The 15,762-nt window shown below is 33.6% G+C and overlaps 1 protein-coding gene across 5 annotated transcripts in view; it reads left to right on the top strand.

Annotated features, from left to right (window-relative positions):
• Positions 1-15,762, top strand: part of Lingo2 (leucine rich repeat and Ig domain containing 2) — a 1,109,212-nt gene that overhangs the window by 762,882 nt on the left and 330,568 nt on the right. The gene's annotated exons all lie outside the window — the stretch shown is intronic.

The raw sequence follows: 15,762 nt of genomic DNA, 5'->3' as shown, positions 1-15,762 counted from the left end.
GAGTTTACAGTTTGATTTTGGCCTAATGATGTTCAAAGCAATAATCAGAACACACACACACACACACACACACACACACACACACACACACACACACACACACACACACACAGTGTGTGCCTAGTTAATGGGAGGAAATATCAGAAATGATTGTAAGCAAATAAATAGGACTCCTTCTCTGTTCTATGTATGAGAAACACATTCACCTATCCAATCTCAAAGAATGAACAAGTCGTATAATGAAAGCAAGATTTTAATGGTTGATGGCAGTCTTGGAAAATAGTGTCTGCTTCTTCTATTTTCACACACACACACACACACACACACACACACACACACACACACACACACACACAGCTTTATATGTTTTGCCTTACCATATATATATATATATATATATATATATATATATATAATACTTGTGCTTATACTATTTTCAAAATAGGTTTATACATATATGTAATATGTTTTTTAATTGCCACTGTTACAAACACTTATAGGTGCTTATTGTATGATAATTAGTAAGTGCTTTGTAAATTCTGCTTACTTAAATTTTATGGCAATCCTACCAAATGGAAAAGATTATTTCATATTATTTTATGCATTTACAGATGAAGAAATTGAGCGAAATAGTTTTAGGAACTTGACAACCATCATGTAAGTAAATAACAGATGGTAGAAACACTTTAAATTTTAAATTGGTCCTGGAACCTTTACCCTTAACCCACAAAATCTTCACAAATAATACAGCTTTATTAGAACCTTTGTGAGCAATGATAGACATCTAAAACCACGTACTTGATCTTGAGTAAGTAGAACTAAGCTAAATATTAGAAAACAATAGCATTTTAAAAAGGTCTAGTCTAGTCTTGTGTTTTCAGGACCATCCACACTCCATTTGAATCACATCGGTGAGATGATTTGAACAAGCAAATAACCCAATCAGCACATGTTCAACCTCTCCTGTTTAATTAACCATGCCATCTATTTTTCTACATAATGTAGGCAATAGGAATAAAACATTTAAGACATAAAACTAACATATTCCTTCAGGGAAAAGAAGGAGCCCAGCTCATCCATTTGAAAACTTCTAGGGCCTAATGCTCAGGCACAAGTGTACACAAATTTCCCAGGAAGAGTTAACCCCATGTCAGGCTGAGCCCCTCTGCGGACCTTTCTCTGTGATAACCACTGATGACTGGTTCTTAGAACGTACAAAGTAGTCTATTCCTTTGGCATTTCTTTTTGACATTTAAATGGTTGCCACTGTTTCCTTTCTCCTGAAGCTCATACATTTAATTTTTTTAATGTGATATAACATGAAAAAGCCAGCCTACCAGATTAGAGTTGGTGAAACTGTGCTGGTCTTCATGAAGAGCCCAGCAGTGCTTCCGGGAAACCATTTGATCTGCCTAGGTGTCATGCCATCGTCTGTAAATTAAACATAGTGCTTTGAATACAGATGGCACTCAATTATTATTATTATTATTTTGGAAAACGCATCAGCAGGGGTGCAGAGAAAGGAAATGGAATATAGGGTTAACTCCATTTTCTGCCCTTGAAATTCTCTGAAGGATCCCTGGAACACTGTTAGATGGTCTGAGGATTTAGTGACCATGGATCCAGTTACATTCAGGGCATTATTTCATGCTAGCATTCTATTATAGGATTTCACAAGATCAAAAAATCAGTTTTAACTTGCCACTATGTTTGAAGTTCTCATGTTGTTCCACAGTGAACTCAACACATTTTAAGGCCTGCTGCAAATACAAAAAAAAAAAATTAAATAAAAAAATAAATCCCATCAACCCCGCTGATAATGTGGATAGGTCTGGCCACTTAATATTCATTGACATCTCTTACATTCTCCCTGTTCCAATTTGCATCAGGGAAAGAATTTATTACTTGACATTGATTTCATTTAAAAACTTGAACTTGAGAAACAACTTTCTTTAAAGTAGAATACGAAATAGGATGCATTCTGAACACATTAGGCCTCTGCCCGATGTAAGAATGGGTTGTTTGAAAGAGAGTGATGACAGTCATTGGCAAATTTCAATTTCTTCTCATCTTTACATGTGCGACTTTAAGAATCTAAATCCTAGGGGAAAATGAGAGAATATTATCAACAATTTCCAAAATTAATGAACCCTGCAGAGTTGAAGCTTAGCAAAGCTTCCTTCATGAAATGTCATATAACTAGGCTTTGATTGAATTGTTCTTCCACAAAGTACCCAGCTTCCCACCCCAACTTCTACCCCCCCCCACCTTTTTTGAAACTTTTGGATCTTTCCCAAGTTGTAATTAAGACTTTGAATGTGTAAACAGGAGCCCAACATCTCCCCCCTCATTAAATATTTCCCCGACTATTTTGTGTGTGAAAAGCATCCTCTTGAAATGATTCAATTTCCTAGTTTAGTAGTCATGCTTCCAGATACAATTATGTATTAGCCAAGGATATGAATCCTCTCGCTGGTAATTATGTAGTCTTGTTAGAAAACTGGCTGTGCAATAGGAAATCAGTGATTAAATTTTCATTCAGCATAGTTTCTTCATCAGTCCTTGGAACAGGTGTCAGGATTTTTCTCTGTTGGTATTTTGCTTGCTACCTGGACTATTAATCAGTGTGTAGCAGAAGTTGAGATGATTTATTGTCTCTGTCTTAGATTCTTTATATTTTGTGGGTTTTTCATGGCATTTAATGTAATAAATAACTCCCTTTGGGTCATTATAAGCAGGAAGGTCAGGTTTTCCTTTTTTCCTGACACAGCAGAGCTCTGATTAAGTGTAATGCACAAGGTGATTTCTTCCAGTGTGAAATCTCCTCTGGACTAAGAGTAATGTAAGCTATTATTTCAAATGGGGTCAGCAGATGCAATAGTCCAGAAGCGGTTTGTTTCACATTAGCATGTGCTAGTCCAATCATTAACATATTCCTAAATTGCATTAATTGTATGTTATGTAAAAGCAGAAATTGATGGAAGGACTTTAATTTAAACTAAACCTATGAGTTTTGTAAGTGTGACCACCCCTTAAACAGAATGAAACATCCTAAAATACTATGTGGTACCCTCCGTATATAAATGTTTGTGGCAAATCCTCTTATTCAGCTACTTTTCAAACTTACTATCAAATTCCAAATTTAATTCATAACCATGTACTTTCAATTTTTTGTGGAATTAAAGCTTGAACTCTGGACTTTGCATTCTAGGTTGGCATGCTTGCTCAAGGCTAGTGCTACACCACTTGAGACATGCCACCAGTCCAGCCATTCCTTCCAGGTAACTGGAAATGTATTCTTGCAGATTTTTCTGCAAGGGCTAGTTTGAATTGTTATACTCTCAGCCTCCTGAGTAGTTTATCATTACAAGAGTAAACCACCTGATCTGGCTGAGTTTTGAGGGTTCTTAATGCATTCTATGTATAAGCCCATTTTATAATGTGTAAATATTTTCCCTCTGAGGTATACCTACTTATCTTCTTAACAGTGCCTTTCACAACAAAAAATGATTGGTTTATTTAAATTAAATCTACTGTCTCAATGTTTTATGGATCACATTATTGGTATAATAGCTAAGAAATCTTTGTGTAATCCAATGACCTAAAGATACTCTCCCATGTTTCCTTCTAGCAGCTTTCAGGTTTTGAATAAATCTGTATGTATGTGTGCCACAAAAACTTATATTCACATTTAACCTATTGTAATGGTATTAAGAGGTGTAAGTATGGGGAAGTGATTCATAAGGGCTCCGACCTCATCAATGAGATTAGTAGATTAAGTGAAATTCAAAAAGACATTCTCTTCATCTTTAAGCAGTGACTTCTCTCTAGACACTAAATCTGTTGGCCAATTGATCTTATACTTCCCAGACTCTAGAAAAATAATTTGAAAATTCTTTCATTTATATACTGTTCAGTTGAAGATAGTGTGTTAAAGCAACATCAATAGACTAATAATTGTTTATGATCATTAAATTAGAATTTCTGTGACATATATAGTATGAGGTCAGAATTAATATGTTTCCATTTAATTGTTTATTTATTTAATAGAAGTATCCAGTTAGTCTAGCTCCATTTATTGAAAAGAATAACCATTGTTCATTGAATTTTCTACCTTTATTGATAAAAAGTTGTCCCTCTCTCATGAGAGAGAGAATTTTCTGGAGCTTCTGTTTTGTTCCTTTGATGGTATTTGTATCTTGACACCAATGATAATTTAATATATGTGTTTGCTTTAAAATGTCTTTAAATAAGGATACAAGTGGACCCATTGTAAGAATGAGAAGTACAAGTTGTCATGTCGAAAACGAACTTTACAACTTTGGTGGGGGAGGGAGGATTGGGTGGGGGGGTGGGGGGAAGGCTGGGAAGGGATGGGAAGGGGAAACAAAGGAGGAGACTACAATGCTTGATAAGAAATGTACTCACTATCTTGCCCATGTAATTGTAACCCCTCTGTACAGTATTTTCACAATAAAAAAATAAAATAAAATAATAATAATAAAATAAAATAAAATGTCTTTAAATAGGGTATCCTATTTTTGTAATCCTCCAAATTTGTTCTTAATTTACAAAAAAAATTGTATATGACATTTTAATCTCTTTGAATTTCCCTGAGTTTTAGAAACCACTTATAATTTCTATAGAAATTCTACTGACATTATGACGGTGTGACATATACAAGTAAGTCAGTTTAGGGAAATTTGCCTCTTATGAATAATGAGTTTTCCAAAGAAAATAGTGCTTCTTCATATTTATATTTTTTATATTTTATAATTTTTAATGTACAAATCTTAGACAGCTTTTATTTAAGATTTATCCCCAAATATTTTTTTTTTCTTTTTAATCAGTCCTGGGCCTTGACCTCAGGACTTGGGTGCTGTCCCTGAGCTCTTTGCTCAAGGCTAGCACTTTACCACTTTGAGCCACATCACCACTTCTGTTTCTCTGGACTTCCTGCCCAGCCTGGCTTTGAATCTCCACACTCAAATCTCAGCCTTCTGAATAGTTAGGATTGCAGGCATGAGCCACCCGGCCCCCAGACTTAATTTTTTTTTGTCTTTTTAAAATAAGTTTTTTATTGTGAAAATACTGTACAGAGGGGTTACAGTTACATGAGCAAGGTAATGAGTACATTTCTCATCAAGCATTGTTGCCTCCTCCTTTGTTTTTCCCCTACCATCCCTTCCCTCCCACCTCCTCAACTACACCCCCCAACCCCCACCTAAATTGTAAAGTTTGTTTTTTGACATAGCATCTTGTACATCTCATTGTTGCAATGGGTCAACCTGTATCCCTATTTAAACTATTTGTTTTTTTCCTTCCCCTCCCCAAATTACACCAACATCAAATACAATGAAAACAGGGGTTGTTTTTACACCCTTAATCTTATATTATTATAAGTGATAGTGTGATTCTTGAAAAGAATTAAATAACACAAGGTCTTGTACAAAAACAACTGATATTTGTATGTACTTTGTATATTCTACAATCTTGTTAAATATACATATGAATTTGTTTTAATACTATTTGTGTAGATTAAATGGATTTTTTTATTTAAGCCATTACTTTCTCTGTAGATATTGTTTTAAATTCTTCCTTCCAATTTGGATGTCTCTTCTTGCCATATTGAAAAGAGTAGAATTTCTGGTACAATACTGAATTGAAATGGCAGAAGTTCACCTCATTGTCGGGGGTAACAATGCTTGACAAGAAATGTACTCATTGCCTTACTCATGTAACTGTAACCCCTCTGTACAGCATTTTTACAATAAAATAAAATTTATAAAAAGAGAAAAACATTATTTTTATCACCCTTGAAGTATAATGTTAGCCGTAGGTCTTTATAGAATCACTTTTATTAAGCTGAATAAGTTCCCTTTGTTTCCCAATATTCTCAAAGTTTTATAAGAAATGGATATTAGACTTACCAAATTTCTTTCCTCTATTGAGAAGATCATGTATTTTTTCCTTTAGTGTGTTTAATGTGGCTGCACTGATTGTTTTTCAAGTATTATACTATTCTTGAATTTCTGGATGTAGTCTACAAACATTGACCATGTTTGTAACATTTTTTTCCTTCAGTCTATTTCATTTTTTATTGTATGGAATGTCAGTTATTTTCTGATTTTTTTAATTTAAAGGAATGCCTCTGTCTTCCTTTTATTTCATCCCTTCCCCATCAAACTCCCTCATCTCATTCTATTTAAAACCTTGTGTTCTTATTAGTTCCCAGGTACTGATGATCTCAAAGCTTTTTTAAAAAAGAACATTGTATAGAACTTTTATTTTTTTAAATAAGTTTTTTATTGTGAAAATACTGTACAGAGGGGTTACGGTTATATGAGCAAGGTAATGAGTACTTTTCTTTTCCAGCATTGTTGGCTCCTTCTTTGTTTTCCCCCTACCATTAATGTTGAGAAAGCATACAGATAGCTGTGTGTATGGGGGAAGAGGAACAGACTCATTTACAAATGATTCAGCTTTCACCTGGTAACTGAGTATGATAAGGTATTATGGGATCCTTTATCTCTAACTAGAGATGTAACTCTGAAGCTAAGTCCACAGTGCTGGATAAACAAAACAAAGTCATTATGATCCAAGGAGAGAGCACATCAAGGGCAGATAAGTGACAGCATGTCATGGTTTGGAGATGCCTGGAGAGTGACAAATGATGCCTGGACTCATGAAAGCTTGCACATTCTTAAAATAAATCAGGCTATATTGTAGTCAGAGAATTTTTATTTTATCATATTGGTGATAGTAATCATATTTAAAACCCATAAAGATTGTTTTCTGACTGAAGTGTAAAGAATTGATTAATGAGGACTGGACAGTGGACTGGAAGACTACGCTGGAAATTAAGAGTCCCAAAAGACAAGGGGAAAAATTCATAAGACATTCAAGGGATAGAGAAATGATGACCCCAGTGCTGACTGAATATAAGGAATGAGGAAGACAAAACGATAATTCCACTGGGTGCTCATTTTTTATATTGTTCTAATCTTGTCTCTACCTGTTTTGTTGGTTTGCAAATCTGTGCAGAAAATAACACAATTCATTGAACGGAAGGAGGTTACAGAGGAGGAGCTTTTGGAAGGAGTTATTTACTTTCTTTGTGCATTGTGTGAGGTTGAAGCATTTTGCCTGACATCCAGGAAGCATGAAGCACAAGTGGTTAGAAGTAAAAATCTGAGGATCTCCTGAAGGACATCATAGTCTGTAGCTAGACTAGTGAGTTATTATTATTATTTTATTGTTGTTGTTGTTGTCAAATTTGAGGATCTTTAATGTGTAACATGTTCAACCACAAATCTACCCGCTCTATACAGCTTCAGAAATCGGAATAGAAACTCAAATAAAGAGATTCTTTGTTTCTTTGTCCATTCAGATAAGCTCAGAAATGCAGTGAGAGATCTCTCTGACATGAATGTTAAACACTGCCATACGGCAGAAGCCATCATCTGTTGGTAACAGGTGGACACAGATGTTTCACACAAGGTAACAAATTCAGATGAGACTCAGAATTTGATAGAGAGGATGTCTTTGTGACAACTGCTTTTATTGAAATCACTTTTTCCTCCTGTAGGATCCCAAGCCAAGTAGAACAATGTAAAAAAAAACAACACATTTTTTTCATCATAATACAAGCAACTTGACTGAACTCTCAGTGTCAAATGTTTTTGTCAGCAGGAAGATTATTATTATTATCATTATTATTTTTAGGAGATATTTTGGCTGATGTTTTCATATCTGAGGTGCACCTCTAGCACTGCTTTTTGCTAGTTATTTTGGAGATGGAGTCTTGAAGATTTTTCTGCCTGAGCTGCTTCTGAACCTTGATCTTCTAGATCTTAGTCTTTTGTGTAGCTAGTATGATAGGAATAAGGCATCAGTACTTAAGAGGGATTACTTTTTGAAAATAAATATTTCAAAGTATGAAAATGTAAAGAGTTCTATAGCATATCACACATACAACTCTCGAGGTTTAATTAATATCGATATTTTATTTTATTTGCTTCAGATATTTGTATTTTCTTTTTATTGTGCAAAATAAAATATTTATAGACACCATTGGTTATTCCTTTACAATACTTTTTTTTTATTTTCTTCAACTCTTTTCTGCCCCTGAGGTGACCATTGAACTGAATTTAATATGTATCTCTGTGTGTATGTTTTCATCTTTTTATTCTATCTGTTCTATTGAGATTTGACCATGTAAGTATGGGGTATTTCTGTGTTTTTTATTTTATTTTATCCATTGATCATTTTTGTCTATTATTATGTCAATGCTGCACTCCTTTTTTTCTTTTTAAACTCTAGCTTTAGGAAGTCTCAAAGACCTCTAATTTTATATTTCTTTTTGTTAGGTTATTCTAGGTCCTTTCCATTTTCAAATAAATCAGGCAGTCATATTCACAATTTCTTTTAAGTAATGTGTACTGGAATTATGATGGTGCGCTTTTGAATTTATAAGCCAATTTAAAGCAATTTGACATCTTAAAAATAAAGAGATTTCCAGTCTATTAAAATAAGATGTCTTGAGCTGGACGCCGGTGGCTCACGCCTGTAATCCTACCTACTCAGGGGGCTGAGATCTGGAGGTCATGGTTCACAGCCAGCCCCGTCAGGAAAGTCCGTGAGATGCTTATCTCCAATTAATCACCAGAAAACCGGAAGTGGTGTTGTGGCTGAAGTGGTAGAGCCCTCCCCTTGAGCTGAAGAGCTGAGGGACAGTACCCAGGCCCAGAGTTCAAACCTCCCCCCCAAAAAATCCCTTTTATTCCTTTAGTTTCTCTTTAATTTTAATTTTTCCTCAGCAGAATTTTGTTTTTAGTAGAGAGCCTCATGCCATAAATAACTGAGAGTTCTTCTGAATCTCAAAGTTGTTCTCTAAGTTCATATGGCTGTTCATACATTTTATTTCACAGTAGGACCTGTAAAAGCTGATATCTTCACGACACTTCTCTACAATTTGACTTTCTTTGAAAGGTTCATCTGATTAAGCCAAGCCCACCAGGATGATATTCCTTTTGCTTAGATAAATGTCAACTCCTCAGTCACTACCTTATTCCCAAATCTCTACCACATAGGAAGGGATGAATTATACATGTACAGGATAGGAACACAAGGAGAGTAAAGGGTGAAGCTATGATAAAATTCTGCCTGCCAGACAAAGCTTTTGATGGACTTTGAAAAGTGTTGATCATTTTAAGATGATTAATGTATTTGTAAATTTATGTATCTTTAATTTTTATTTTAGTTAATTGTTAACTAAATGGATTCTCTATTTTATTCTCCAATCATTACTGGCTCATAGAAAAACAACTTAGTTTGTGTATGTTGATCTGGAAAGCCTGTGATCTTGCTAAATCTACTTTCTAGGTCTAGTAGATTCTATCCTTTTTTCTTCATCATATCAGCTAAAACTCGAGGTAGTACTATCTCTTCCTTTATGATACACATCCATATGACTTGGTTGTCTGGAAGCTGATTAGAAGGGCAAGAGGCAAAATCCTTGATTTAACTTGATAACAGTGGTAAGTGTTCAATAGTTTACCACTGTGTGGTAACTCTGTGCTACACCATTCATCAAATTAAGAGAGTTCCATTCAGTTCCTCATCTGTTCAGAATTTTTATCACATCAGTGCTAAATTTTGGTGAATGATCTTTTCAACTGAATTTCAGTGAACCCATAGCAGATCACGTTCAATTTCTAAACTAAACCTCTTTTTTTCAGGGATCAACTCCCTTAGCTGTACAGTAGTGTACTTTATCCATATGACTGTATTTGATTCAGTGGTATTAATTGTTTTGAATTTACATGAAATACCTTTGGCAATGATACCTGGACAGTTTTATTTCTGAACTTACGGTTCTAAAAATGATTTTGGAAAGAATGATAAATCTTGTAAAAACATCTAACAAGGTTCACTAGCCTATGGGTTTTTTTATGAGATATTTAAAAAACCACTAAACTCAATTATTAGACTTTATTGACTTGCATGGTTGTAGTATGCTTTTTATGGAATTTCTGTGTTTTATAAATAATATTTTTTTCCAAATTGTTAAATGCATTATCATAAGATTATTCTCAAGATCATCTTATAAGCTTTGTACTGGCTTAAAACACTGTAATTACAGGTCAAAAATTAAAAATTTGCAGTAAAGCAAATTTGCAATAAAGCAAATTTTTAGTATCTTAATTTCCTTTTTCTTTTTATTACATGTTTTGCTATACATTTGCTATTTTAAATTAATAATTATTTTAATTAATAATTTTTAAAATCAATAAAATTGGTAAGAAGACCCAAAATTAATAATTTTAGGTCTTTTTAACTTTTCCTATTGTGTGTTTTCAATTTAATGGAATCATTTTCACCTTTTTAATTTTCTTCCTTTTGTTCAAATTTAATTTGATCATTTTTCTTTACTTTATTAGTATGGAGACCTTGATCTATGACTGGAGACTTTTCTTCTTTCTACTACATTTTAATTTTAATGTTATTTAAAATATCAACTTGTCTGAATTCCATACATTTTAATTTGTCAGTTTTTTTCTTTTGTTTCTTTTTCCTTTTTCTTATTTTGATAATACTGGACTTGAACTTGATTTCATACTTGCCTGGTATTCTACCTCTTGAAGCATACGAGATAAGTTCTTACATTTTGTCTGGATGACCTGGTACACAATCCTCCTATTTATATTTCCTGTGGTAGCTGGTATGACATGTTTTCCTCTCTCTCTCAAATATCACTTTTCATTGATTGCCAATTAATTTTTTTGTGTCAGGGAAAGACTTCTAAAGGCTGTATGTAGAAAAAAGAAGTAAAAAGGATAAAAGTGACTAATCGATATCAATTGTAATTGGAAGTTTCTATATCATAATTCATTTGGGATTAGTAGTCATCTTTGAACAAAGATAAAACCATAGAGAGATGTTTAAATATCAGGAACTGAATTCTCAGCAACTAATACAATTGCCTTAGGTCTTTTTTAATATTACTTTAGGGATTTTTTCTACTAAACTACAAAATGAAAATAGTTTTAAGTTAATAATTAGAAAGATTATATCAAGTTTGTGGCTACTGGTGCCACTAACCATAAAAGATGTGCATCAGTGAAACAACAATATGCTATTTTTCATAGAATCATATGAAAATCACAATCATATGATGCAACCTATCAAAACAGTGTTCTCATGTCTGTACTTTTTAAATGTAAAAACAGTATATATGTGTGATTATCTGTGCTTTCAGCAAATTAAGCTCATTTAAATTATTTAGTTAGAAATCCTGTTATTTTGTATGTTCAATTTGGTAGCTCTTTTCTAGAATAAAACTTCCCTAAAACATAGCCTTTTAAAAGTCAAGCAATTTGGAAATCTTGGAGCTTCTTTAGACACACATGTAGTAAGCTAGGCATGAAGGTGTTGTATTGGAGGGGACAGAGCTACATGGTTTTAGATCCTACCATGTGACAAATGGCCTCTGATATATCACTTCGCTTCCCAAATCTAAGTTTTGCACATACACATTGAGCAAATGGCTCTGTCTATAAGCATTGAAAATTGACAGTAGAGAATGATAATTTACAATGTTGGGACCCCAGTTTCATTTTTCAGCAGCTTTTGTCCTTGGGCAAATAACTTAAGCTTTCTGATTCTTATTTCCATCACTGTAAAGTGAACATTATTAGAATACTTCACATAGTTTTTGAGAAAATTAAATGGCACTTTCTATATAAAACAGATAGCAACTAGTTACAGTATTAACAGTTGCTGTTAATTATCTTCAATTGTTAGGAAAGTGTATAATGTGTTTGTATGTCTACATAAGGGAGAAATAACTTAAAATCAACATTTTTGCTGCTGCTAAAAAATGGTGGAACTACCCTTTTCTAAAAATTTCTAATAAAAAACAGACTGATACGAAATTTCTATGGCAGACAGCATCATCATTTCAATGATTGATGTGTCTACCTCATCCACATTCTCCATAATTGTGTTCTAGAGGTTTGTTTGGGGAAATAGTTACTTATACATAAATCTTCCTAAATATTCCTAACCATCACTTCACAAGTTCCCTGAGTTGGAGAAGGTTCAGCCATCTTTTAGTACTGTTGACCACCCAAGGGTCTTATGCTATAGGGCTCCACAGGGAAAATGAGACCCAATCCAAAGACATCTAAAGAGCAAAGATGTACAATACAAATCAATAGCCTGTAAAATGAGTGTCTGAATTCAGAAGAATCCTTTAGGATGCTTTCTTCAAGCAACACAATAAATTAAAAGAGCAGTGGTTATGGGAACAAAGAAAGACAAAAAATATCAAAATTCAGTTGAAGAGTAGTTAAAGTCAGTTCAAGAAAAAAATTAAAGTTTCCTGTATGATTTTTTTCTGTTTTTTTTTCAAATTTTATTTCATCTTGTTTAGCTTTGAATTCACATTCCATAGTATTTCATCAATTGCATATTTTGTTAGCAGTACTGGGATTTGAACTCAGGACCTTTGCACTTATTGAGCAGATGCTCTACCACTTAAGTTATGACTCCAGTTCTTTTTGCTTTTGTCATTTTATGCATACAGTCTCCTTTATTTGTTTATGTTGGCCTAGAATGTGATGTTATATATGAGAATCAACATATTCAACTTCACACTGATTGTGGTGGAGTCTTGCAAACTTATTACTCTGGTTTTCAATAGCTTCTTTATGCCATTATGTCTGATATTATGGAACATTTCTGGATGTTGTCAAAATTATTGTATAGATACTTACACCAATATTGTTGAAGGATATTTTGCAAAAATAAAATGTATTCACTTAGAATTCCCTTTTAAAAGGGTAAATGTTTCTCAAAAAATCCATTAAATTGGGGCTGGGAAGGTGGCTCAGTGGTAGAGCGCTTGCCTTGCATGCATGAGGCCCTGGGTTCGATTCTTCAGCACCACATAAGCAAAAAGAAAAAAGCCAGAAGTGGTTCTGTGGCTCAAGTGGTAGAGCGCTAGCCTTGAGCTGAAGAGCTGAGGGACAGCACCCAGGCCCAGACTTCAGGCCCCATCACCAGACTTCAAAAAAAATTTTTAAAAATCCATTAAATTTTTTTTTTAAAAATCCATTAAATTTTTTTCAGAAACTACTTCCATCAATAAACAGGCCCAAAAAGTATAAAATGAGAGAATTTTTAAAAATCCATTTGGAAACTATATTGGTTTTAGTAAATATTTCTTAATATCTGAGAGATGTTTTCAAAGTGAGTATTCTCAATTTTTGTTGTGATTATAAGTGAAAAAAAGAAACTAAGGATAGCTTTTTAGAATGAGAGTAGGTATTAAGATGTAATTTCAAATGAGTGTCACAGAATTTGTACATTATAGGACAATGTCATGAGCATTTCTTTGAAGAGAACATTCACATTTAAGTTTCTGCATTATCTTGGAGAAAAATGGAATAACCATACAAAACCTGTGAAGAACAATTTGTACAAGATAATAATAGTCCCCCATGCATGCACCCACAAACACAAATAAACAAAAAATCAACATTTGATAGATTGGATATGATTTAGACCATAGAAGAATTCATTGTGATTCCTTATTTATAGAAATTGGAAAGCAATGACTCTGTTTGATCCAGAAATGTTTATGCATTATCAAACAATGCCTGATTTGAAGCAACATGGTGGTTCTTATGCTTGTAATTTCAGTACTTGGGAGGGCTGAAGCTGGAAAATTGAGTTCAAGTCTGGCCTGTTCTATAAAACAAATTTGTATACAGCCTTTGCTACATAGGAAAACCCTTACTCAATTGAACAGCAACAACCAAAGCCAATGATAATAATAATAACAACAATAATATGAAGCCTATTCTGTTAAATTTTCTGATTAGTTTAAATTCAATCATCTACATGAGATTATGGAGGAAGACTAAAAACTGTTCTCAACCCACCACATCTGCTGAAAACCTGGTATGTGTCAGTTATCTGAGTGGTTATTTTATATTGTAGTCTTATCCTTGGACAAAAGTGCTATGCTAACCACCAAAATTCATGAAATCTCCTCGTTTGGTTTAAGATAAAGCTAATTATTTTCTGCTCTAATATTCTTACCTTTCTTATTTACAACTAAGTTATAACCAATCATTCTAGAGGATGCGGTATTCTTATCAGAGAAGATATGCACATTTTAATTTAGTTTCTAGAGTGCCCAATCCCATGTCTGGCATGATAGAAGTACCCATTTAAATATCTGTGGAATAAATTAAATGGGTTAATGAGCCAACTAGTAATCAATAATCAGTGGAAAACTACCACTACTGAAAAAGGAAATAAAATGTATCGCTTCTATGAAAAGACCAAGAGCATCCTTTCTATATAATAAACTAAAGACATTCTATAAAACAAGTAGCTTTGTTGATTTATTTTTACTTAAGAGAAAATAAACAGCATAAAGAAAACACAAGAAGTGACATTGGTTACAGACAGTTGATTCCAAAGCAAGTAGCTTTAAATTTTTTTTCTCACTTCAAAACCACTTGAGAGCTTGTAAATTATAAGTGCTATCCTGTTATCTGGCCACAAGTATATGTGTTTTTTTTCCATAATACCCTGTATATATATATCAATAGACAAAAAATAGTTTATTACTCATGAAAACAATTTTGTTTTATATGATAATTGATCTGATAATTTTCAGAGTAATACCAAAGAAGGCAAATAGAAAAAAAAATTCTGGCATGAGTAAAAACAATTTGCACCTAGAAACTAAGATAGTAAGTTAATAAATACAAGAATGTGACTCAACTGAATAGATTTTCTGTGTGTGTGTATGTGTGTGTGTGTGTGTATGGGTTTATGGGTCTGGATATGTTGCCATTTGTGTATCACTAACAGCTTCAAGATAGCTATGAATGTTGTAAATCAACATGGACATTTACTGTCTAGGTGTTCATTTCACTGTCTCTTAAGTTTATTTTGAAGTGTTTCATTTCAGTCTGAGGCCTTCTTCAACCCTTCCATTTCACCATCCCTGCTGACATAGTACAATAGGATACCTCACTGCTGTGCCTTTTAACAAAGTCTCCACATGTACTTGTGGGAATAGTTGATGCAATGATCATAGGTGCATGAAGATATGTCATTCTGTGGCTTGTTAAAATCAGCTTTTGCACCTGCGTCCATGAATCTGCAGAGCATACTCACTCACATGAACCTCCCACAGATTCAGGAAGACCCTTCAGCCCTTTGGGTGCACTCTTTCAAAAGTAATAATAAATTGGTTTTTGTGTATGCATAGCTAAATGCTTATTGTACCTTTAAATAATCTAATTGCTAAAATTACACTAAGAAGACTGCAGTGAAATTCTGTTTATTAGCCTCTTCCTGCTTTTATATTAAAGACTTGTGTTGCAGTTATCAGCCAACTAAAACTAGTTTATGACATAAAGAGGTTTTCCTTTCTGTAAATGGAAATCAAATATAATCTTTAAACAATATATCTACTCATATGTACATCATTGAATCAATATATACGTAGTAGTCAGCAGTCTACCGATGTTCTTAGGCTATGGGCATTGCTTTGCCTACAGACTTTGCCAACAGTGAGTTCATATAGGATATTTCCTACATCTTGATATAGTTTCTATTGGATATTGGCTATATCTTGGTATGAATAACAATGACTACTGAATTTACAAAACCACACACATGCCCCCATAGGTGCTTCTCACACGTTAGCCTAGAGAAGTAGCCCAATTTTTATCC

The sequence above is a fragment of the Dipodomys merriami genome, unplaced genomic scaffold, assembly GCF_024711535.1.
Source record: "Dipodomys merriami isolate MVZ:Mamm:240054 unplaced genomic scaffold, mDipMer1.0.p SCAF_11, whole genome shotgun sequence".
Taxonomy (NCBI): domain Eukaryota; kingdom Metazoa; phylum Chordata; class Mammalia; order Rodentia; family Heteromyidae; genus Dipodomys; species Dipodomys merriami.
The sequence above is the reverse complement of the archived record's forward strand: the minus strand, read 5'-3'. Positions and strand labels throughout refer to the sequence as shown.